At 42.1% G+C, this 24,946-nt stretch overlaps 1 protein-coding gene, 1 non-coding gene and 1 pseudogene across 4 annotated transcripts in view; 1 reads left to right on the top strand and 2 right to left on the bottom strand.

The window, feature by feature from the left end:
- Window positions 1–24,946, top strand: part of AK4 (adenylate kinase 4) — a 171,320-nt gene that overhangs the window by 83,774 nt on the left and 62,600 nt on the right.
- TRNAE-UUC (transfer RNA glutamic acid (anticodon UUC)) lies at window positions 8,839–8,911 on the bottom strand. The gene has a single exon. It is a non-coding gene; the product is annotated as a tRNA-Glu (tRNA).
- LOC783339 (large ribosomal subunit protein eL19-like) lies at window positions 11,388–12,244 on the bottom strand (annotated as a pseudogene).

Here is a 24,946-nt window from a genome sequence, read left to right as displayed (position 1 = left end):
CTGTTCTTCGATGTGAGTTTAATGCTTTGTACTATTTCAATGTAATTTTTATTACACTCTTGATTTTTTGAAAAAGGTGATACATGTAGAGGGCTTCCTAGGTGGTGCAGTGGTAAAGAATCTGTTGCCAATACAGGAGACGCAAGAGACTTGGGTTTGATCCCTGGGTTGGGAAGATCTCCTGAAGCAGGAAATGGCAACCCATTCCAGCACTCTTGCCTGGAAAATCCTGTGGACACAGGAGCCTGGAGGGCTGCAGTCCATGGGGTTGCAAAGAGGTGGACATGACTCAGTGACTGAGCACACACATAATACATGCAGGTGGTAAAATGTTCAGATACACTAGGAATGGTGTGGAAAATCTCTCCCATCCCTGACCTCTGGTTCCCCAGTTCCTTTCCACAGGGATACGTACTTTTTACTTTTCTTGGATTTCATCCTAAAAATATGTGTGTGTGTGTGTGTGTGTGTATATATGTATGTTTAGTGGTACCTCTTTAAAAAATGTACATGTATATCAATACTTTGTTTTGCCCTTCTTTCTTTTTTAAATATTTATTTATTTGATGTGCCATGTCACCCGGGCTTCTCTGGTATCTCAGTCGGTAAAGAATCCTCATGCAATGCAGGAGACCTGGATTTGATCTCTGGTTTGGGAAGATCCCGGAGAAGGCAGTGGCACCCCACTCCAGTACTCTTGCCTGGAAAATCCCATGGACGGAGGAGCCTGGTAGGCTGCAGTCCATGGGGTCACTAAGAGTCGGACGCGACTAGGTGACTTCACTTTCACTTTTCACTTTCATGCATTGGAGAAGGAAATGGCAACCCACTCCAGTGTTCTTGCCTGGAGAATCCCAGGGACGGGGGAGCCTGGTAGGCTACCATCTATGGGGTCACACAGAGTCGAACACAACGGAAGTGACTTAGCATAGCATAGCACCGGGAAGATCCCCTGGAGGAGGGCATGGGAATCCACTCCAATATTCTTGCCTGGAGAATCCCATGGACAGAGGAGACTGGCAGGCTGTAATCCATGAGGTTGCAAAAAGTCAGGCAAGACTGCGCAACTAACACACACAGCACACGTCTTAATTACGGCACACAAGATCTTTACTTGTGACATGGGAACTCTTAGTTGTGACAGGTGGGCTCTAGTTCCCTGACCGGGGATAGAACCCAGGCCCCCTGCGTTAGGAGCACAGGTACAGCCACTGGACCATTAGGGAAGTCCCTGTCCTTTTTTTTTTTTCCCTGTCCTTTTTAAAAAAACTTAGCATTATAGCTTGGACATTGGTTTCTACTAGTGTTTATCAACCTACCATATTCTTTTAAAAAATTGGCTGCATACTCCTATCATACAGCTATACCATTGTTTCCTTAACTGACCCATTCTCAACTCTTTGGGTCTCAGGACCTTTTAGTACATTTAAAAGACATTGAGAACCCCAAAGAGTCTTTGTTTATACAGGTTCTACCTATAGTTATTAACTGTACTAGAAATCAAAACTAAGAAAGTTTAAAAATATTTATTAATTTGTTAAAAGTAAGAGTAACTGGGCTTCTCTGGTCTCAGATGGTAAAAGAATCTGCCTGCAATGCAGGAGACCTGGGTTTGATCCCTGGGTCAGGAAGATCTCCTGGAGAAGGAAATGGCAACCAACTACAGTATTCTTGCCTGGAGAATCCCTTAGGACAGAGGAGCCTGGTGAGCTACAGTCCATGGGGTCTTGAAGAGTCAGACACGATTGAGTGACTAACACACACAAGAGTAATAAACCCATGTTAACCTATTTCTATTAAAAAAGAACTGTTTTCTAGAACAAACTCCAAAGAAGAGTAGCATATTTGCAAATCTCTGTAATGTTTGGTTTAATAGAAGAAAGCTAGATTCTCACATCTGGTTTCTTACTCAGTTTGCCGTGTTGTCAGATGAAAGTATTGGAAGAGAATCTGGCTTTACACAAATATATGGTTAGAGAAAGAGGGGATTCACAGACACTGGGAAAGGTCTTATGGACCCTCAGAGATCCTTGGACCACACTTTGAGAATGGTGATTTAACTGTGGGTTATTTGCAGTCTTTCAGTATACAAAAATACGCTTTGCTGACTGTCCCTTGATTATATCTTTCAACAAAGGCTTGAGTGCCAGGCAGTACTGGCTTATGGGATACAAAGAGGTGAGTCAAGGTCTGTTTCCTGAAGGAGCTGTAAATTTATTGGGAGAGGCAGTGAGGCAAACAAGTATGCAGTGGATGAAAGGCTGCAAGGTGTGTGTTTGTAGGTCCTGGGCACATAGGGAAGAGGCAGCCTACCCAGCATTTAGGAGGAAATGGGGTTAAAGGAAGAGGCTTCCTAGGTGGCACTAGTGGTAAAGAACCCGCCTGCCATTGCAGGAGACATAAGAGACTCGTGTTCAGCCATAAGAGCTTTATAGTATCTGGTCTTACATTTAGTTCTTTAATCCATTTTGAGTTTATTTTTGTGTATGCTGTTAAAGTGTAGAAGGAAATGGCAACCCATTCCAGCACTCTTGCCTGGAAAATCACGTGGATGGAGGAGCCTGGTGGGCAACACCCCGTGGGGTCGCAAAGAGTTGGACACAACTGAGCGACTAACACACACACATATGGTGTTAAAGGGGGCTTCCTTGGTAGCTCAGATGGTAAAGAATCTGTCTGCCGTGCTGAAGACCTGGGTTCAACCCCTGGGTCAGGAAGATCCTCTGGAGGAAGAAACGACATCCCACTCCACTGTTTTTGCCTGGAGAATTCCATGGACAGAGGAGCCTGGGAAGCTACAGTCTGTGGGATTGCACAGAGTCATACATGACTGAATCAACTTATCATGCTTGCATGGAGTTAAGGAAAGCTTTTCGGAGGATATTTCTGAGCTGAATTTTGACAAGTCAGTTTAACTAAGAGGTGAGGAGAGGTGGATGTTTACATGGAATACCTGGAATTCCTCCTCCAGGGCTTATTTGAAGTCCATGGGATCCTTGCTTTTGTGACTTGATCACACCTTGTATATTATCATTTTAGACCTCATTCACCCTGTAAATATTGTTGTTCAGCCGCTAAGTCATGTCCAACTCTTTGTGACCCCATGGACTGCAGCACACCAGGCTTCCTTGTCCTTCACTGTCTCCTGCAGTTTGCTCAAATTCATGTTCATTGAGTCAGTGATGCTGTCTAACCATCTTATCCTCTGCTGCCCCCTTGTCCTTTTGCTTTCAATCTTTCCCAGCTCAGGGTCTTTTCTAGCAAGTCTACTCTTCACATCAGGTGGTCAAAGTATTGAAGCTTCAGCATCAGTCCTTTCAATGAATATTCAGGATTGAGTTCCTGTAAGATTAATTGGTTTGATCTCCTTGCAGTCCAAGGGACTTTCAAGGGTCTTCTCCAACACCACAATTTGAAAGCACCAATTCTTCAGCGCTCAGCCTTCTTTATGGTCAAACTCTCACATCCATTCATGACTGCTGGAAAAACCATTGCTTTGACTATACGGACCTTTGTCGGCAAAGTGATATCTCTGCTTTTTATTTTATTTTATTTTTTTCTGCTTTTTAATACACTAAGTTTGTCCTAGCTTTCCTTCCAAGGAGCAAGCATCTTTTCTTTTCAAGGCTGCAGTCACTGTTCACAGTGATTTTGGAGCTCAAGAAAAGAAAATCGGTCCTTTCTTCCACTTTTTCCACTTCTATTTGCCATGAAGTGATGGGATTAGATGCCATGATCTTTGTTTTTTGAATGTTGAGTTTCAAGCCAGCTTTTTCAATCTCCTGTTTTACCCTTTTTTATTATGCATATTATCATTCTATTATACATATTCTTTTAATTATACATATTATCAAAGGAAAGGGTTATTATTCTTGCTTCATATCACCTTTTCCAGTTTCCATTACTGTGCTTACCTTTAAGATCCATACACATATGGTACCAGGAAACTTTTAATCTTCTGTTTCTAACTTCCTGAAACTCAATTCCTGGGTCAGTGACGGCAACTGATCTTGAAACTAGAGTAAATTGGCTCTAGACGATTAGCTATAAATACAATCATTATTGAAGGGCATGAAGAATTGCACATTTAACAATCTACCAAGTAAATTATTAAATCATTTCATATTATGCTAGTCTTCTCTTTAGCACTGTGTGTGGTCCATGTTGTGAAAAGACTTAAGACTTGGAAATTGTTTTTTTTTTTTTTTTAAGTTTTAGCATGCTTTCACAGTGAATCAGATATATCAACTGTGTATTGTCTTTTTAGTGAACTAGATATATGTACAAATATATATTTTTAAAATATATTTTAAATCAGGTAATAGAGGCTTTAGATTACTCTGCCTTTTCCCCTCCATCACTTGATGTTTGGTTCTGATTGGCCTTTAAGACATAGTACAAAAGGTCTCATTTGTAGACCTTCATGCAGGCCCAATTAGATGGCTGATGTTATATTTTAACAGCCTCACTTCCAAGTTCCAAGGGTTCTTGTACTGGTTAAACGACAGGTCTGGCAGCAAGCATCTCTTCCTTGGCCAGAGAGCCTGATAGTATTGAAATAATGCAAAGTCACTCCTGCTCATCAAATTCCCAAGAAGCTAGAAATCAACTGTTTTCCATTCTAAAGCATTTTTTAATTGACCAGCAACCTGTGAGCCTGGCACTTTGTAATTCTTGTGACTTGATCATTGTAACTGACATTTGCAGTGGGTCAAGCACGCACATTCTCTGTGCAGCACGCTCAGTTGCTCAGTCATGTCTGACTCTTCGAGACCCCATGGACTGTAGCCCGCCAGGCTCCTCCGTCCATGGGATTCTCCAGGCAAGAATGCTGGAGTGGGTTGCCCTGCCCTCCTCCAGGGGATCTTCCCAACCCAGGGATCAAACCCAGGTCCTGTATTACAGACAGATTCTTTACTGTCTGAGCCACCAGGGAAGCCCATGCACGTTGTCTAGTCCACACACAAATCTGGAGCAGTTGTAAGTAATATCTCCTTTTATAAATAAAGAAATGGCATCAGATAGGTTGAGCTACTTGCCTTACATCAGACAGTCAAATAGAGAAGCTAGCATTCAAACTTGAGACTGCATGGCTGGGGTTTAAACTTTCCATTGTGTCCTGCTGCCTTGCAGGTGCTCCAGTAGCTAGTGAATATCTACTTTGTCTTAGAAATGTCACATTGGGCAGGAGTGGCAGGGAATCTGCAGCTTAGCTCTCCACAAGTCCACTGAGATTGAGCAGACCCTTTAATGGTGAGCTGGAGATACATGGTTTGTTGCTGTTACCACTCTGTCCCTAAAACATAAAAAAAAAAAATTCTAAAATAGGAAACACCGACTTCCTCTTTTCTCCCATAAAAATGGGCCAAAAGAGGTCTAAAATAGAAACCATATGTATTTGTGAGTAGGCAGAAATTGTTTCTCATCATAATGGTAAGACTTCTGGAATAATACTTGTACTTTTTAACTTATTATAGTCCCTTAAAAAATGTTTCTGTGCCTGAGTTAGGTAGGGGGAGGTATGCACAAGTGTCTTTGAGGCGTTTACTGTCAAGGATTCAAGGTCGAGGTTCCATGTTACATTCTCATGAGTCATGGTGGGTGTATGTGGGTGAAGTGTTGAGGTCATGAACATCGTTGAGGGAGGGTGTTATTCAGATATAACTTTCTCCCTTTCTCCCATAATGCTTTTCACACTTAAGTTAATCTCTCATAGTCTGTTTGCAGCCCCATCATTTCTATGAAGCTTTTCCACAGCTGTTGTAGCTATATGTCATTTTCTAATCTGGAATTTCTCCCATACCCATCTGTACCTCTAACACGGCATTCATGATCACCTCCCTGTAAGATGATCCATTTCATAACTTAAGTTACAGTCTTTCACCATCTGAAGAGTAAATTCATTAGCTTTAGTTTAGCTCAACAGAAGTTTTGAAATCCTACTAGGGCAGGAAAGAAAAACAACTGAGATAACTGTACACCTTATTTGTTATGTAAGTACTATGAAGCAAATATAATAGTGCAGTGACAGAGTGACTGGGAAGACGACTTCAGAATGTGAAGTCGGAGGAGGCCTGTCTGAACAGATGATGTATAAGCTGAGCTCTGAACGTGAGCGTGGCAGCCAGGTATGTGAAGACTTGGGCAGAAGGATGAACATGTGACAAATTGTAATATAGGAGTGAGCTTTCCATCAGTGGAGAAGAGAGGAGACAGGTGTCTCAGGAGTATCATGAGTGCAGAGGAGACGGCAGAAGTGGCTGGAAAGGTGTAGGGTGGCCAGAAATTAGGACTTCATTATAACTGGATGCAAGGCAATGGAGGTTTTTTTTTTTTTTTTTTTTTTTTTAGCTTTATTGAGATATAGCTTTCATATAGTAAAGTTTATCCTTTTATAGTGCATAAGTCAGTGCTTTTTTTTAATAGAGTTGTGCAACCATCATGCATGTATGCTCAGTTGTGTCTGACCCTTTGCGACCCCATGGACTGTAGCCTGCCAGGATACTCTGTCCATGGGATTATCCAGACCAGAATACTGGAGTGGGTTGCTGTTTCCCCCTCCAGGGGATCTTTCCCACCCGGTGTCCTGCATCTTCCTGCTTTGGCAAGTGGATTCTATACCACTGGGCCACCTGGGAAGCCCTGTGCAACCACTATATAATTACAAAACATTTTCACTACCCCAGAAAGCAACCCTGCACCTATTAGCAGTCATTCCCCATTCCCCTCCTCCCTCTAGCTCCTAGTAATCACTAACCTACTTTTTGTTTATATGGATTTGCCTTTTTTGATCTTTCATATAAGTTGACTCATATAATACATAATTTTCTTTTGCAGCTGACTGTTTTAACTTTGCATGCTTTTGAGATTCAACTATATGGTAATATGTGTCAGTACTTCATTTCTTTTGCCTAATAGTACTCTATTAGATGGCTATACCACACTTTATTTTTTCATTCTTTAATGGACACTTGGGTCATTTCCTGCTATGAACATCACTATACACATTTTTGTGTGGACATGTTTTCATCTCCCTTGGGTGTATACCTAGAAGTCAAATTGCTAAGTCATGTGGTAACACTGTTTAACATTTAGAGGAACTGCCAAACTATTTTCTAAAGCAGCTTCATCATTTACACATACCCATCACCAAAGAATGAGTTTTCCAATGACTGTTTCCTTGTCAAGTCTCGTTATTGTCTTTTTCTTTTAGCCTCCCCAGTGGGTGTGAAGTGGTATCTCATTGTGGTTTTGAATTGCATTTCCCTAAAAACAGGCAATGCCAAAGAATGCTCAAACTACCGCACAATTGCACTCATCTCACATGCTAGTAAAGTAATGCTCAAAATTCCTCAAGCCAGGCTTCAGCAATACACGAACCGTGAACTTCCAGATGTTCAAGTTGGTTTTAGAAAAGGCAGAGGAACCAGAGATCAAATTGCCAACATCCACTGGATCATCGAAAAAGCAAGAGAGTTCCAGAAAAACATCTATTTCTGCTTTATTGACTATGCCAAAGCCTTTGACTGTGTGGATCACAAGAAACTGTGGAAAATTCTGAAAAAGATGGGAATATCAGACCACCTGACCTGCCTCTTGAGAAACCTATATGCAGGTCAGAAGCAACAGTTAGAACTGGACATGGAACAACAGACTGGTTCCAAATAGGAAAAGGAGTACGTCAAGGCTGTATATTGTCACCCTGCTTATTTAACTTGTATGCAGAGTACATCATGAGAAATGCTGGGCTGGAAGAAGCACAAGCTGGAATCAAGATTGCCGGGAGAAATATCAATAACTTCAGATATGCAGATGACACCACCCTTATGGCAGAAAGTGAAGAGGAACTAAAAAGCCTCTTGATGAAAGTGAAAGTGGAGAGTGAAAAAGTTGGCTTAAAGCTCCACATTCAGAAAACGAAGATCATGGTATCTGGTCCCATCACTTCATGGGAAATAGATGGGGAAACAGTGGAAACGGTGTCAGACTTTATTTTTGAGGGCTCCAAAATCACTGCAGATGGTGACTGCAGCCATGAAATTAAAAGATGCTTACTCCTTGGAAGGAAAGTTATGACCAACCTAGATAGCATGTTCAAAAGCAGAGATATTACTTTGCCAACAAAGGTCCATCTAGTCAAGGCTATGGTTTTTCCAGTAGTCATGTATGGATGTGAGAGTTGGACTATAAAGAAAGCTGAGTGCTGAAGGCTTGATGGTTTTGAACTGTGGTGTTGGAGAAGACTCTTGAGAGTCCCTTGGACTGCAAGGAGATCCAAGCAGTCCATCCTAAAGGAGACCAGTCCTGTTCATTGGAAGGACTGATGCTGAGGCTGAAACTCCAATACTTTGACCACCTTGTGCGAAGAATTGACTCATTGGAAAAGACCCTGATGCTGGGATGGAAAAGACCCTGATGCTGGGAGGGATTGGGGGCAGGAGATGACAGAGGATGAGATGGCTAGATGGCATCACCGACTTGATGCACATGAGTTGGGTGAACTCCGGGAGTTGGTGATGGACAGGGAGGCCTGGCGTGCTGCGATTCATAGAGTCGCAGAGTCGGATATGATTGAGCAACTGAACTGAAGGACTAATGATGTCGAACATTTTTTTCCCATGTCCTTTTGACCATTTGTATGTTTTCTTTGGAGAGAAATGTCTATTTAAATCCTTTGACTGTTTTAAGATTGGCTCATTTGTCCTTTATTGTTGAATTCTTTATATATTTTGGATATAAGTCCCTTATTAGATATATAATTTGCATATATTGTCTCCCAGTCTGTGAATTGTCTGTTTATATTTTTTTGACCATGTTGCACGGCTTGTGGGACTTTAGTTCCTCAACCAGGGATTGAACCTGGGCCCTTGGCAGTGAAAGTGCCGAGTTCTAACCACTGGACCACTAGGGAATTCCCTGTGAATTGTCTTTTTACTCTCTTCAGGGTGTCTATGGAAAGTTTTTAATTTTGATGAAGTCCAATTATCTGTTTTTTTTTTTCTTCTTTTGCTGTTTGTGTTTTTAGTGATGTGGCTAAGACACCTTCACCTAATCTAAGGTGAAGCCATTGTTTTTAAATAGGAAATTGACAGTTTGATTCACATTTTTGATAGGTCATTCAGGCTGTTTGTAAACTGGCTTGGATGGTTCTAGAGTGAAACTTCCAAGGTCAGTTAAGAGGTTGTTATGGTATCAGACAAATGGTTAGACTTTAAACTTCAGTAAGCACTTGTTATGGAGAAGGCAATGGCACCCCATTCCACTACTCTTGCCTGGAAAATTCCATGGATGGAGGAGCCTGGTGGGCTGCCGTCTTCACTTTCACTTTTCACTTTCCTGCATTGGAGAAGGAATTGGCAACCCACTCCAGTGTTCTTGCCTGGAGAATCCCAGGGATGGGGGAGCCTCGTGGGTTGCCGTCTATGGGGTCGCACAGAGTCGGACACGACTGAAGCGACTTAGCAGCAGCAGTAGCAGCAGCAGCAAGCACTTGTTAAATCAAGATATTCCAATGGCATCTTGTTATTAGGAATAAAAAAATGGTCTCCACCTTTAAGAAATTCACAAGGTAAAACATACAGCCAATTAATTGTTTTATCAGGGAGATTATACTGAATACTATAAAAAGGCATGAAAATTTTATTATAAGAACAGTGGAGGGAGTTCATTTTTTTATCACCAGTATCTAACACAGGCAGTGTGTAATAGTTGTTTGTTACACTTTGGGATGACAGAGTAACTGAAAGCTATGGGAGAGATGGCATTACAGCTGGGCCTTTACAGATGGGTTAGGTACTGGCAGGTGGAAAAATGGGAGCAGGGTGTTTTGTTTAACTTTTCAGTTTTTCATCACACCATGCAGCATGTGGGATGTTAGTTCCCTGATGGGGAATTGAACCCATATCCCCTCCATTGGAAGAGCAGAGTGTTAACCACTAGACCTCCAGGGAAGTCCTGAGAAGGGTGTTTTTGAAGGATCATGTCTGGGAGTAGGTGACTAAAATTAAGGGTATTTTGATTAAAACCTAGAGTTGGGGATTATAGGCAATAGGCTGGAAATATTCCTGGTGGAGGCGGGAGATGGGCTGTCTGTATAATCCCAGGTGGAGTTTGTAAATAGGAAAACTATGGGGAGTGCCTTCCTCAAATTCCTTTAGTGGTGTGACTGTGACCAGTGGACTGGTGGGAAGGAAGTGGAGCACAGCCAGGGTCGTGTCACCACGGTTTAGACCATAGTGGGAAGTTTAGAAGTAGTTTAGAAATAGTGGGAAGAAGTGTTTGGGAGAAGTTGAAGTGGTGACATTAGATGTGACTGTATGGGAATGGTGGGCAAGGCCAGATCCAAATGCAGCCCTTTGAAGTTTGAAACCAGCGATTGTCAGGGACAGCGGTCCCATTTAACAGAGGGGTGCAGTCCATACCTGTGGGAAGTTCCAGTTGACATGAACCCTTGTGGGTTTGGTGTAGCAAGTGGCTGGCACTGAAGCTGGCCCCATGGCATAGTGGAAATACTGTTGAGCTTTGGAGTCATGCATACCTCGGGCTCAACGTCTTACTGACTTTGTAAATTTGGGGGAAGTTAATGAACCTGATTTCCTCCTTTGTAAGAATCCTATTTCACAGAGCTTTGGGGAGGGTCAGAGGAGGTTATTTATGTCAAATACCTGGCAAATAAGAGGAGTCTCTGGTTTGTTCTCCTCCTCTCTGGAGTTATATATTTTCATTTCATTTAAAATCTTCCTCAGTGAATGTGGTGCTTTGAATGGAATCAGTGACATAATCCAGTGGTGTTTAGGGGATGTGTTTGGGTGTGTGTGTGAGTGTGTGTGAGTGTATGTGTGTGTTCACCACTCAACCATTCTCTGTTCTGCAGAGGTTGTAAGCATTTGCTCCTTGTTTTAATTGTGTTGTCCTATTTTCCTTTGAATTTGTCTTATTTCTGTTTTTTTTTTTTAATTTATTTATTTGGCTGATTGGGTGTTTGTTGTGGTACTCAGAAGCTTTGGTTGTGGCGTCTAATTGTGTGACAGGGGCTCCTGAGCTCTTGGACTAAAGTAGTTACGGCCTGCGGGCTTAGTTGCTCTGAGATGTGCTGGATATGGATCAGGGATCAAACCCACGTACCTTGCATTGCAAGGGCAGATTCTTAACCACTGGACCATAAGGGAAACCCCTTGTTTCCACTCTTATCCAAACGAAGCTACTTATGTGTGTACCTCTTTTGGAAGGCAGGGAAAATTTCTTTTTAAAAATTGTGTCATCATTAAAAGGACAGTTTTCTTTCTTTCTTCTTTCTTTTTTTAAAGGCAGAATAAGGTTTGTTTTTATTGAATGTGTGATTTATGCAATTGCTGAGGCTACTATGTACAGAGAAGAGGGGGAGAACTTTATTTCTTGGTCGTTTCCTCCTTGGGTAGAATCTTGATGATTTCCTCCTTGGCCTGAAGCTGCTCTTATTGGTGCTTGAGGTCTTCCTTGGTCTTAGACCTACAGGTCTTAGCCTGGTCTGCCAGAAGCTTCTTGCGAGCTTTGTCTGCCTTCACCTTGTAGATATATTCCATGATATATATATATATATATATATATATATATTCCATGGATATATATCCAGCTTGTGGATATAATCCACTTGTTTTTGAGCATGTTACCCTTCACCTTCAGGTACAGGCTGCGATACACGTGGTGGTTAGTCTTCCTAGATTCATGGTATCTTCTGAGCAGCCAGCGCAGTTCTCATCCTCTGCTTTCAGGTTACTTTTCGGGCGTTCGAGCGTTGGCAGTACCCTTTCACTTATCTATGCCCATATGCCTGCCCTTCCAGCGAGCCAAGGTGTTTTTCCACCATTGAGTCCAAGAAGTCATAGGCTTCCAGGTGATCAGCCCATCTTTGATTGGCTTCTGGATCTGCTGATGGAAATTGGCCTTGGTGACTTGATTAGTCTCCTTGGGGTCCAACCAGACCATTTTGCCACAGCAGAGGGACCCTGGGGGCAAGCCTCTTCTGAAGCCTCAACATACTCATGGCTGTGGCCACAGCAGTGAAAGGAAAATGACAGTTTTCTTAACTTTACCTCTTTATCTGATAGGTTAGATTTTCTCAAGGTCTTCTAATAAACAGAGTAACTGACATAACTGAAATTCAACTTTTGCTTTGCTTGGTTTTCCTAAATTTTAACACAGATGCTTCTGTATTTTTCTTCTACATGACCCCTATAGGTCTTGGTAAAAATAGCCAATGTAGTTTGTAGGAGAGCTATAAAATTTTGATTGCATGTATGAGTAGTTTCCCAGTTTTCTTAAATGGTAACTATAAATACCATCTCAGGACATAATTTAGTTTTTCAAAGAGGGAGATTGACTTTCAACTTGCATTACTTCATTGGCTTAGCTTTAAAAAAAAAATCAAGAATGCAGCTTGGAATAAGATGAAAGTGCAAAACCTTTTCATTGAACTCAGTTTTGTTTCAGTTTTCTAGGGTTCTTAGGAGCTAAACACTATGCATAACAATGATTGTGTTAAGTTTAATTATTTGTTCCATTTCTTAACATCTTAGAATTGGAAGGGATTTTAAGTCCTTCTGTCCAAGTGGCCATTCTGTGTCAGATCCCTTCTACAGCTGCTGACAGCCAACTTGCCTCCTCTGGAGGCAGGCTCTTTCATTGCTGGACAGGTCTAATTGTTGGAAGATTTTTTTTTCCCCCTCATACTGAGATGAAAGCCAACTCCTTGAAACTGTCATCTATAAACTGTCATCCACTTATCCAACTTCAGTCTTTTGTTGTCACATAAATTAAATCCACTAGCTCTTCAGATAATTGAAAATAGTTGCTAGGCACCACTTCTCTGACTTAAGTTGTCTTTTTTTTCCCCCCAAGAAAAATAGCCCTTGTTCCCCCAGCCATTCTTCCCATGATATCATTTCTAGGTTCTTTTGCAGCCTGATTTCACTATGGCCCTTTTAATCTGCAGTGGCCATCCCTCCTGACAGCTAGCTAAATGTGGCAGGATCATTGCACCTAAGTTACCAGAAAGCCAGGTTCACCTCTTGGTGGATGTTGAGCCAATAGACACAACCAAGCCAAAGTACGGTAGAGTGAAGGACTTATTATTACTTGCAGCAAGTACTTTGTGATCTTTCTCAAAGCAGCATACCCAAACAGCAAAATCAGGGAAGTTTAAGCTAAGGCTACATGCATATTCATGAAGGGGCTTGAGCCAGGAGAGTTCAGCCTAGAACTGGGGCAAAGGTCAACAATTTAAGTCTTGGTTGATTGAAGTCTGGAGGGCAGCATCCTTATCCTGTCTTCCATCTGGGTTGGGGTCTTAGTTCCTACAGAACTGAAAGATATATTATTATGTGTATCTTTTGAGGAGTAACTAGGACTCTTACTTTATCACTGAACTGTTGTTTGACTGCCTTTTCTCTATTCTAGCATTCCTTTGTTCCCTAAAGATCATTATTATTGAGACCTGTTCAAAGGCAAGCATCCTGATCAGGGTTAGATCACAAAATGTTCTTAGGCCAAAATGTGTTCTCATGTCAAGAAAGCCATTCCTGGTTCTCTTTCTCCGGGGACCTCCTACCCTATCTGCTTACAGTTATAGTGGATTTACTTCTATATTCTACTTCCTAAATGAATACATTATTTGGGAGTATTTCTGAACATCGTCCTGCAATGCAGTGTAGCTCATGTAGCCTCATAAAGCTGACAGTATTTGAAGATTAGCGCGAAGACCTAAGTTCAGACACCAGCTACTCCAGACTATTCAGCTCTGTAGTGCTGTCCTTGAGTGAGCATTCAGAGATCTTGCTTTCTTGGTTCCCTCTGAGAATTAGGGACAAATTAGAAAGATTCCAGGAGAAATTCCGGATGGAATTAATCAGCCTAAATATTGCAGGACACAGATCAGCAATGAACAACTCATGACTGAATTTACCCAGATTGTCATTAATTATAGCTTATTTGGATTGTTTCCTACATATTATTTTATGAAACCCAGAATTGTAGCAACTTAGGTTACCAAAGGCGAGATGAGACCAAATCAATTGAAAAATCAGAGCTTGTAGCAAAGTTTTATTGCAGGGTCAAGCAAGGAGACCAGTGGCTTATGCTCAAAACCCCGTGAACTCCCTGATGGCTTTTGAGGAAGAGTTTCTATAGATAAAATTTGGGGTGAGGGTTACAGGATGTGTGACTTTTCTTCTGATTTATTGGTGGTGAGGTAACAGAGTGGTGCTCCAAAATTACCACCCCCTCCCTGAGTGGAGTCTTAGTTCCTACAGAAGAACTCAAACATACTCTTATGTATTCCCTTGAGGAGGAACCAGGATGCTGCTTTAATCACTGTACTGTTTCTTGTTTCTTCCTCCTTTGTTTCTGCATCCCTTATTTCCCTGATTGGTAGCTGTTTGAATCTGCCCTTTAGATCTCTGGGAAGGTTTAGGAAGGAGGCTGAAGCCTTTATCCTTTAAATAAGAAATGGAGGTGACTTCACTGGGCTTCCCTTGTGGCTCAGCTGGTAAATAATCTGCCTGCAACGCAGGAGACCTGGGTTCAATCCCTGGGTTGGTAAGATCCCCTGGAAAAGGGAAAGGCTACCCACTCCAGTATTCTGGCCTGGAGAATTCCATGGACTGTATAGTTCATGGGGTCAGAAAGAGTTGGACATGACTCAGCGACTTTCACTTTCACTGGGGGTTTAGTGGCTAAGATTCTGAGCTCCCAATGCAGGGTGCCCAGGTTTGATCCCTGGTCAGGGAACTAGATCCCACATGCTGCAACTAAAGATCCCACAGGATGCAATGAAGATCAAAGATCCTGTGTGCTGCAACTAACCAAATTAATAAATAAAAGAAATAGTGGACCCAGAAAGACTTTGTGTCCAGCGGGGCCCCACAGGATCCTGATCAGTTTCACCCATGCCAGATACTTTAGTGATGGAAAGCTCTGAGAGTTGCCTTTAATAAGAGTTTGTGCTATGACCCACATAGCTGGGTTTGGAGTCTGACTTGGCCATGAACTGTAGGAATTTGGGCAAAGCATCAATGGCTAACCTTTTTGTGTTTATTCATTTATAAATGAGAGTCATGATAGAGCTGCCTCATCAAGTTTCCTTGTGTGAAATAAGTTAATATGTTTTGGCAGGGCTGAGGCTAAGTTTAAAAGAGCGAGCAAGGCACCCTCCTTAAGTAAAAAATTTAAAGGGCTGCCAAAAAAATCAGTCATCAAGATAAATAGTTTAATGGAGTAAAATAAGCCAAATGTCAACATTTTAAAAATTATTGTTTTAAAGATCTGTTTTTATTTATTAATGGCTGGTGCTGGGTCTTCGTTGCTGCATGTGGGCTTTCTTTAGTTGCTGCGAGCAGGGGGCCACTCTCCAGTTGCGGTGCTCAGGCTTCTCACGGTAGTGGCTCCTCTTGCGGAGCGTGGGCTCTAGGGCTCATGGCCTTCAGGAGTTTCAGCACGTGGGCTCAGCAGTTGTGGCTTCCAGGCTCTGGAGCCCAGGCTCAATAGTTGTGTTGCATGGGCCCAGTTGCTCCTTGTCATGTGGGATCCTCCTGGATCAGGGACTGAACCTGTGACCCCTGTATTGGCAGGCAAATTCTTCACCATTGAGCTACCAGGGAAGTGCCAAAATACCAACGTTTTAAATAGAGACCAAATCTGAAAGGACTGAGGTTGGGGTGAAGTGAGTAACAGTGAGTTGTACAAGTGCAGGATTGGATCCTGTCTTTATTTAAAATTTTTATAATTCTTCATCATGGATTTTTTTGCCTTGAGAAGTGAAATATTTCCTGCCGTTATCAGTAAACAAAGGATGTCACAGTCATCAGCAATTGCAGACACCACGGATGGTGAGCTGGTGAGCCCTGTGGAACCAGGAAGAAGAGAATACCTGCCATCTAGCAGCCATCAGACTGTAGCTGCTCCTTATGTTGAGCACTGAAGAAACTCAGGATGGGACGACACAGGATATAGGCCCCAGATAGATTCCTTCATATCAAAGGAATGATTTCAGTGAGCCAGGACTTTTGTATTTTTCTATACATAGGAAAGTGCAAAATTCCTTAACTTGGGATATCTGGTTTTCTTTAATCAATGATAATCATTTGATGTTCAAACTACCTGCCCTTTGTTTTAAAACTCTACCTGGCTCCTCCCCTCACCTCCTTAGTGGTTCTCCAGGGTTACTTGAGATGCTGTCTCCTAGACTTGAAATACTAAAAATTCTCTTAACTTTTAAGTTGTGAATATCTTTTAAATCCATAGCCTTAATTTTGATATTTTAAAACATTGGATAATATTTAAAAATATTATTTATCCTGGTTACTAGAGCTTGTTTTCTTTTATATCCTCTCCAATTTTTGGCCCAAAGTGAGTGCCTCACTAATCTCACTCCGGTTGCAGACAGATGTGTTGTGTGTTGTTTGTAATTATCACAGGGATGTTAGTCTTGTGAAGGAAATGCGTTCTAAAAGCCTCATGTAAGGATTTCTTTGCCCAGCATAGATGTTTCTGTTAGGTTATCTCAGAGTGCCAGTCCAAATCTTATCAAGGTCAGCTTTAGGTTTTGAAACGTTGTGTTTCAAATACTGCTAAAGTTCACAGCTAGAGAATTAAAAATGCATGTACTGAGCTTATGTCTAGAAGAATCTAGCCAAACCAAATAGCACTGCAACATTGCTTCTCCTCGATGGTGGGGATTGTGAAAGATGGACACAGATGGTGGCTGAGCCAGAGCTGGAACTACTGTTAGTTGGCAAGAGATATTCTAAGTGACAGAAGCCAGACCACACTGGGGATTAGGAAGTGGTGTTTCTAGAAGTTAAATTATGATCATAGAATCTTTCTTTAATTCTGGTTCTTCTCCAGTTTGCCTTTAGTTATACAGACCTGATTATAAGCATGGAAATCTTTTTCATAGTTAATGACCAGTGAAAGGCAAAAAAAAAACAACTACAGAATCTGATGTTTTAAAGCTTTCTTCTCGAAAGTCCAGGTGTCACCCCGGCAAGGCAAATTGTTAGGGTACTACTCTGTTGCAGTGGTCTTTTCCTCTTTCCTTCATTCCTTTCTTCTACAGATTCATCCAGTGTTGCTTTCCGGACAAAGTAAGAGACGTAGTTCTTCTTAAAAGGTGGTCCAGTGGATAAGAATCTGCCTGCCTATGTAGGGGACATAGGTTTGATCCCTGGTCTGGGAAGATGCCACATGCCTCAACTACTGTGCCCAAGTGCCCTTGAGCCCATGCTCTGCAACAAGAGAAGCCAGTGAAGTGAGAAGCCCGAGTAGTAGTGCCACCTGCTGCAACTAGAGAAAGCCCGTGCACAGCAATGGAGACCTCGTGTACCCCCCTCAGAAAAAGTCACGGAAACGGGATGTAGTTGATGCTTTGCATACAATATGTAAAGCTAAATAAACTAGTAACCACCATAGCAGTTGTCATTGGCTTTCATTAGGTTTAAATTTACCTGCAGGTTTTATCATTTTGGTTTTAGATTCCAAAAAGGTGGAATCCAATTGTTGTAGTAGAATGAATTAAAAACATAACTTCATTTTGTTGACTGCTGCCAGACAATGCTGCCTTGCCATGGCAAGGTGGATCTACTGCATGAATTTGATCACTTATAGAGACTCCAGGTGTTTTTTGGCTTAGGGTTAGAAAAAGAAAAAAAGAATGGGAAATTCTTGTCTTGAGTGTATGTCACCTTCTTTGTACCAGTTTTTAGAGAACCGCTGTGGCAGCTGCTAAACTATACATGTCTGCTTTGTTTTCCTTCTTTCATTTAGCAGGTGGGAAAAGTGAGAAAGTTTAAAACTGAGTGTAACATTGTATATCTGGTGGAGCATTCAAATCTCATGTATATGCATATCTAGCAGAAAAAGATGTAGAGACTTGAGTGTAGAATAAGTGTAGAGGTTGAAATCACTAGTATATTAGTGGCACTTTGATTTATAAGGGGGACATCCTCAGATATCCAGGAACTCTTCTTGAAATAGAGGCAACTCTGGGAATAATTATCTTAGCCTGAAAGCCATCCCTTGCTTTAATGTGCAAAGTTTAATGTTTCCCGTTGGGTAATTTATCAGCTCGTTTTCAAATTAGTTAGTGAGGTAAGACTTCTAGAGCCAGAGGATGAAATCCAATGCTTTCTTCTCTTGATTACTTCTGCTTTTGGGCAAGTTCAGACTAAGGTCTAAACAGATTTGCAAACCGCAAATCCTGGTCGTTAGCGTTGAGTCATTGCGATGGTGACCTGGGGGTGACTGTGACACGCTGTCACAGTCAGGGTGCTGGGTGACACTGGGGAACAGTCTGTGGCACTTGACCAGTACTCCAGCATTATCTGTTGAATTTGGAGGACTCAGGTTCCCATCCTGTGCCCTTGATAGCTCAGTTGGTAAAGAATCCACCTGCAATTCAGGAGACCCCAGTTCAATCCCTGGGTTGAGAAGATCCGCTGGAGAAGGGAAAGGCTACCCACTCCAGTATTCTGGCCTAGAGAATTCCATGGGCTGTATAGTTCATGGGGTCATAAAGAGTCAGACACGACTCGGCGACTTTCACTTTTAAATTCCCATCACCTGCTCAGTGGGTACACAGCGCTTCACTCCACCACCTACAGTTCTGACCATTCTCTAATCGCTCTTTGTTTAAGATTAGACTCAGTTTATTTGAAAAAAATATTTATTTATCTGGCTGCAGCAAGTTTGAGTTGCAGCAGGGATCTTCTGTCTTCTTTGTAGCATGCAGGATCTTTAGTTGCAGCATGTGAACACTTAGTTGGAGCATATGGGATCTAGTTCCCTGACCAGGGATTGAACCTGGGTCCCCTGAATTGGTAGCATGGTGTCTTAGCCACTGGACTGCCAGGAAGTCCCAGTATTTCATTCTTTTTAATGGCTTAGTAATATTCTGTGTGTGTGTGTGTGTGTGTGTGTGTATGTGTATGTATATGTATCACCCACATTTTCTTTATCCGTTCATCTACTGATGGACATTTAGGTTGTTTCCATATCTTGGCTGTTGAACTGCAGTGAAGTTTGTTGGTGTCTAGTTGCTGCGTCATCTCCTACTTTTTTCGCAACCCCATGGACTGTAGCCTGACAGCCTTCTCTGTCCATGGCATTTTTCAGGCAAGAATACTGGGTGTGGGTTGCTATTTCCTTCTCCAGGGGACCTTCTCAACCAAGGGATCAAACCCGCATATCTTGTGTCTCTTGCATTGGCAGGCAGATTCTTTACCACCAAGCCCACTGGGAAGTCCCACAGTGTACGAAAAGCTACACAAATCTTTTCAAGTTGGTGTTTTCATTTTCTTTGGATAAATACCCTGAGTGGAATTGCTGGATCATATGGTAATTCTTTTCTTTTCTTTTATTTATTTATTTTTGGCTGTGCTGAGTCTTCATTGCTGAGCACTGGCTTTCTCTGCTTGGGAAAGTGGGGGCTACTCTATAGTTGTGGTGTGTGGGTTTCTCCTTGTCTTGGCTTCTCTTGTTGTGGAGCGTGGAATTAGCTGCTCTGTGGCATGTAGAATCTTCCCAGACCAGGTTTCGAACCTGTGTCCCCTGCATTAGCAGATGGATTCTCTACCACTGGACCACCCAGGGAAGTCCCAGGTGATTCTATTTTTGATTTTTTGCAGAACCTCTGTACTGTTTTTTATATGGTTGCCCTCTGGTATTATTATTATTGTTGTCCCTGCTGGTGTTAAAGGATGATGGCATATCTGCCTTCTCAGTGGACCATATACCCCACTGGGAGCCCTAGAGGGAAAGAGAGGTGCCATCAGCTGTTTCCCTCATTTTCTTTTCCTTTGTTTGCAGGACTGTCTGCTACCAGCCCTGGGAGGCTGGTGAACGTGCACATCATCAGTGTTCTTGGAGTAGTTCTCCATCAGAGTATTGCCAGAAAGCTATGGCAGAGGGAGGGAGACGAGGGAGAGAGAGAGGACCCTTCCCCCCACCCCCACCGTGGGCAGCAGTAGCAATCCCTCCTGTTTGAGCAGATGGCTCTGGAGGAAACAGCAGCTTCCCTTGTGCAGATCTGCAGCCAAGATCCTGCACAGAGAGGCAGCTGACAAGGTGCCTGGCACAGCCAGATCCATATCCAGGCCTTCTGCAATGGGAAGGAATTCCTTTTATCTTCTTTAAAAGTGAAAATCCCCTCTGTCCTCTGCATGGAGCTAATAGTTGGGTTGTGGTCAGGTCACAAGGGAGGCAGGGAACATCTAGACAGCTTGTGAGATACAATGTATGATCCTGCTCCTTGGGGCTGGAAGTGCCTGTATCGTGGATGCCAAGGCAGACTTGCGGCACTTGAGGAGATGGCTGAACACTCTGGGTCTAAAACTCAGCCTTGATTTTGGCAAACCTCACAGATTACTTGCCTTTTCCCATTTGTTCCCTTGCCCAGATTCTGTTGCCTTCATCCCAGTCTGCTTTTTCTCCTGCTGCTTATGTAAGGCGGCATGTGGTCCTTCACCAGATGTTCACGGTGCGTCTCTAAATGCATGTGTTCCTATTCTGGGCCAAGAAAATATTCCAAAATTTTTTTGGCTTAATGAAATTTACAGTGTCTTTTTCCTTTCATGATTTATTTAAAAGTCTTAAAATGAAGTCACTGTGTAGTTTTATTCTTTGAATTGGTATGTGGGGGGTCACATAATTAATCTGCTGATGGGATGAGAAAGCTTAAGGATATTCTTTGTGCTTAGACATTCGATCACCTTCTTTCTCAGTTATGCGAGCCCCTCCCCTACCCAAAGTCGTGGCTTTTGTCCATGCATATTTTTATCTTGACTATTATAGAAAACACACCCATTGCCAACACATTTCTGGACCTAGGGTACAAAATTAGACTAAGTGAATGTAAATATCCAGTCTGGCTAGAGAGGTAAAAAGAAAAGAGGCCTAACAAAGCATTTGCCCTTATTCCCAGGCACATGGATCAGGCCTGAGTTCTGGTCCAGACCCCACTTGTCATAGAATGGGTATAGTGGTCAACACCTTAGTGGTGCGTGAAGGCAGGGAGACTCTCCTTCGTCTCACCTGTCCTCACTTCAAAAGTAGAGTCTAGGTGGGTGAAAGGATCCTGCTGTGGTTTCAGATGTGCTAAGTAGCCTGAAAGCCCAAGTCAAAAGCCAGGAATACTTATACCTGCACTCATCTCACATGCTAGCCAAGTAATGCTCAAAATTCTCTAAGCCAGGCCTCAACAGTACACGAACCCAGAACTACCAGATGTTCAAACTGGATTTAGAAAAGGCAGAGGAACCAGACATCAAATTGACAACATCCATTGGATCATAGAAAAGCAAGAGAGTTCGAGAAAAACATCTAATTCTGCTTCACTGACTACGCTAAAGCCTTTGACTGTGTGGATCACAACAAACTGGAAAATTCTTAAAGAGATAATACCAGACCATCTTACCTGTCTCCTGAGAAATCTGTATGCAGGTCAAGAAGCAATAGTTAGAACCTGACATGGAACAATGGACTGCTTCCAAATTGGGAAAGGAGTACGTAAAGGCTGTATATTGTCACCGTTCTTGTTTAACTTATATGCAGAGTACATCATGCAAAGTGCTGGGCTGCATGAAGCACAAGCTGGAATCAAGATTGCTGGGAGAAATATCAACCTCAGATATGCTGATGACACCACCTTTATGGCAGAAAGCGAAGAGGAACTAAAGAGCCCCTTGATAAAAGTGAAAGAGGAGAGTGAAAAAGCTGGTTTAAAACTCAACATTCAAAAAACGGAGATTATGGCATCCAGTCCCACCACTTCATGGCAAATAGATTGGGAAATAATGGAAACAGTGGCAGACTTTATTTTTTTGGGCTCCAAAATCACTGCAGATGGTGATTGCAGCCATGAAATTAAGATACTTGCTCCTTGGAAGAAAAGCTATGACCAACCTAGACAGCATATTAACAAGCAGAGACATTACTTTGCAGACAGAGGTCTGTCTAGTCAAAGCTACGGTTTTTCCAGTAGTCATGTATGTGGATGTGAGAGTTGGACCATAGAGAAAGAAAGCTGAGCACAGAAGAATTGATGCTTTTGAACTGTGGTGTTGGAGAAGACTCCTGAGAGTCCCTTGGACTGCAAGGAGATCAATCCAGTCAATCCTAAGGGAAATCAACTCTGAACATTCACTGGAAGGATTGACGCTGAAGCTCCAATACTTTGGCCACCTGTAGTTGGTGATGGACAGGGAAGCCTGGCGTGCTGCCGTCCTTGGGGTTGCAAAGAGTTGGACACGACTGAGCGAATGAGCTGAACTGAGGTATACAAAATTGAAATTCTGCCTCTGAGATTACAGAGAAGAGTTCACCTCCCTCATGCAAATGAGAAAACTTGAGGCTGCAATCAGTGAAGGACATTGATGTGTTCAGGCCATGGGCAGTGACTTGAAGGCAAACTTAAGAGAGTCAAGACTCCAGCTTCCCACTCTTGTCGTAATTCATTGCATCATGTTGGCTCTTTGCTTCATTATGAAGCCAGTTCTGTGTTTTTAAAAGGATATATTGTCTCTTGATTAAAACTATAGATATTAGTAATAAATCAACTGAATGATCTCATTTAAATGTGGAATCTAAGAAACAAACAAAACAAAAAAACCTTGAGCTCATAGATACAGAGAACAGATTGGTGATTGCCAGAGGTGGGGGTTTAGCCTATCAAAAAGTTCAAACTAAAGTATGAGAGCCCTTGGGATGCACATATAGTGTGGTGGTTATATTTAAAATATTTTATTACGTATTTGAAAATTGCCAAGAGAATAGATTTTTTTCCCCCTCAAAAGTAATTCATTTGTTTATTGGATTTCTGTTTTATCTTCTTTTTTTTTTGGGTCATGTTTTGCAGCATGTGGAATTTTAGTTACCAGCCAGGGATTGAACCCATGCCCCCTGCATTGAGAACACAGAGTCTTAACCACTGGACTGCCAGGGACGTCCCTGGTTTTCTATTTTGAATATAGAAATATTTATGTGTGTACACACTAATGAGAATGGATCTTAAATATTCTCTTCATAAGAAAAGAGTTTGTGACTATGCATGTTGACAGATGTTAACTGGGTTTATTGTGGCAATCATTTCTCAATATATACAAATATCAAATCATTATGTTGTAGACCAGAAACTAATGTTATGTAAGTTAGAGCTCAATAGAAAAAAAAGAAATCACACTATAAATTCTTTCATTTTAATCTCAGAATTAGTGGTAAAGAGAAACATTTGTACTTTATATTTGGGTTCAAATCTAAAAAGAAGAAATAATTTTTTTTGCTATTAACCTCCTTTTAACCTTGAGAGTAGTGATTGATCATATAAATCACAAGTAATTTTCAAATATTTAGTCAAATAATTTTCACCACAATTTCCTTTGGTTAAAACACCAATAATATAATGACCTTGTGCTGTGCTAAGTTGCAGCCTGCCAGGTTCCTCTGTCCATGAGATTCTTCAGGCAAGAATACTGGAGTGGGTTGCCATGCCCTCTCCAGGAGATCTTCCCGACCCAGGGACTGAACCCATGTCTCCTGCGGCTTCCTCTTTGTAGGCAGATTCTTATTGCTGAGCCACCGGGGAGGCCCCAGTAATGACCCCATGATGAGCTAAACATTTTATCCTGAGACTAAATAGCAGAGGAAAGGTTTGGAAGACAGGAGTGCTTTGTGTGAAGTTAGGAGAGATGTGGTCAGTGATTTGATCCCAGGGGGAACTTAGTCTGATGATGTCCAAAGGAACAAAGAGTGGATAGAATAAAGTCTTCATAGTTTCAAAATTTGCATTGTCTTACATTAAATAGGTTATGCTGTGTTGCTTGTGCGATCTTAGTTGCCTGACCAGGGATTGAACCTGAGGCCTCAGCAATCAAAGTGTGGAGTCCTAACCACCGAACCACCAGGCAATTTCCTCTGGTCTTATTTAGTCTTGCTTTACAATTCCTAATATCTTGTGATTTATCAGGAAACCATTGGGTAGAACCTAACTTGTGACACATAGACACCCAGAAGAGGAGATAGCTCAGAGAGGCAGCAGGTTTTTGATAGTGGAGCCTAGTACAAACTCTGATTTGGGGTGACTTCCAAGCAAGCACCTGCGTGTTAGTTTGGAAATGATAAGTTGTTTCCTTAACACTAAACTCTCCGCTTATTCTGTTAGATATTTTGGAGTTGCACTCTCAGAATCTTTAAGAGGTGACTCATGCACCTCTTGTGGGTGTTGGAGAATGTCAGGTGGCTTCGGGAGGGGCAGGCATCCACTTGCAGGAACAGATCCTTTGTTGTGAAGAGCTCGTTTGGGATCCAAAGACAACCTGTGGTGATGATCTTTCTGCACCAGCCTGAATAGACTGAAGCAATCATCGTGAGACCCATTAACAAACTACACTGTGTCCATTTATAATGGTTTGCTTACTAATCCAGTAATTTATTTTATTCAATTATTCAAGGCTTGCCAAAGAATTAGAAAAGATAATATTTAAAGAAAATATTTCTCTACATAATTCTTACTATGATTAAGAAGGTCTTTCTAAACCTTAATTGCCCTAAAGTGTTGACTTTATCAGGACTGCTGAACAATATGATAGATATAAGATATTGTGGGTGTAGTGATAATAACGGAGAAGGCGATGGCACCCCACTCCAGTACTCTTCCCTGGAATATCCCATGGACAGAGGAGCCTGGTGGGCTGCAGTCCATGGGGTCGCTAAGAGTCGGACACGACTGAGCGATTTCACTTTCACGCATTGGAGAAGGAAATGGCAACCCACTCCAGTGTTCTTGCCTGGAGAATCCCAGGGACGGGGGAGCCTGGTGGCCTGCCGTCTATGGGGTTGCACAGAGTTGGACACGACTGAAGTGACTTAGCAGCAGCAGTGATAATAAAGTTCATCTAATCTGTAGGACCTTAGTGGTAGAAGG

This window comes from Bos taurus, chromosome 3, assembly GCF_002263795.3.
Source record: "Bos taurus isolate L1 Dominette 01449 registration number 42190680 breed Hereford chromosome 3, ARS-UCD2.0, whole genome shotgun sequence".
NCBI lineage: Eukaryota > Metazoa > Chordata > Mammalia > Artiodactyla > Bovidae > Bos > Bos taurus.
Note: the sequence above shows the minus strand (reverse complement) of the source record. Positions and strands in the feature narration are given on the sequence as shown.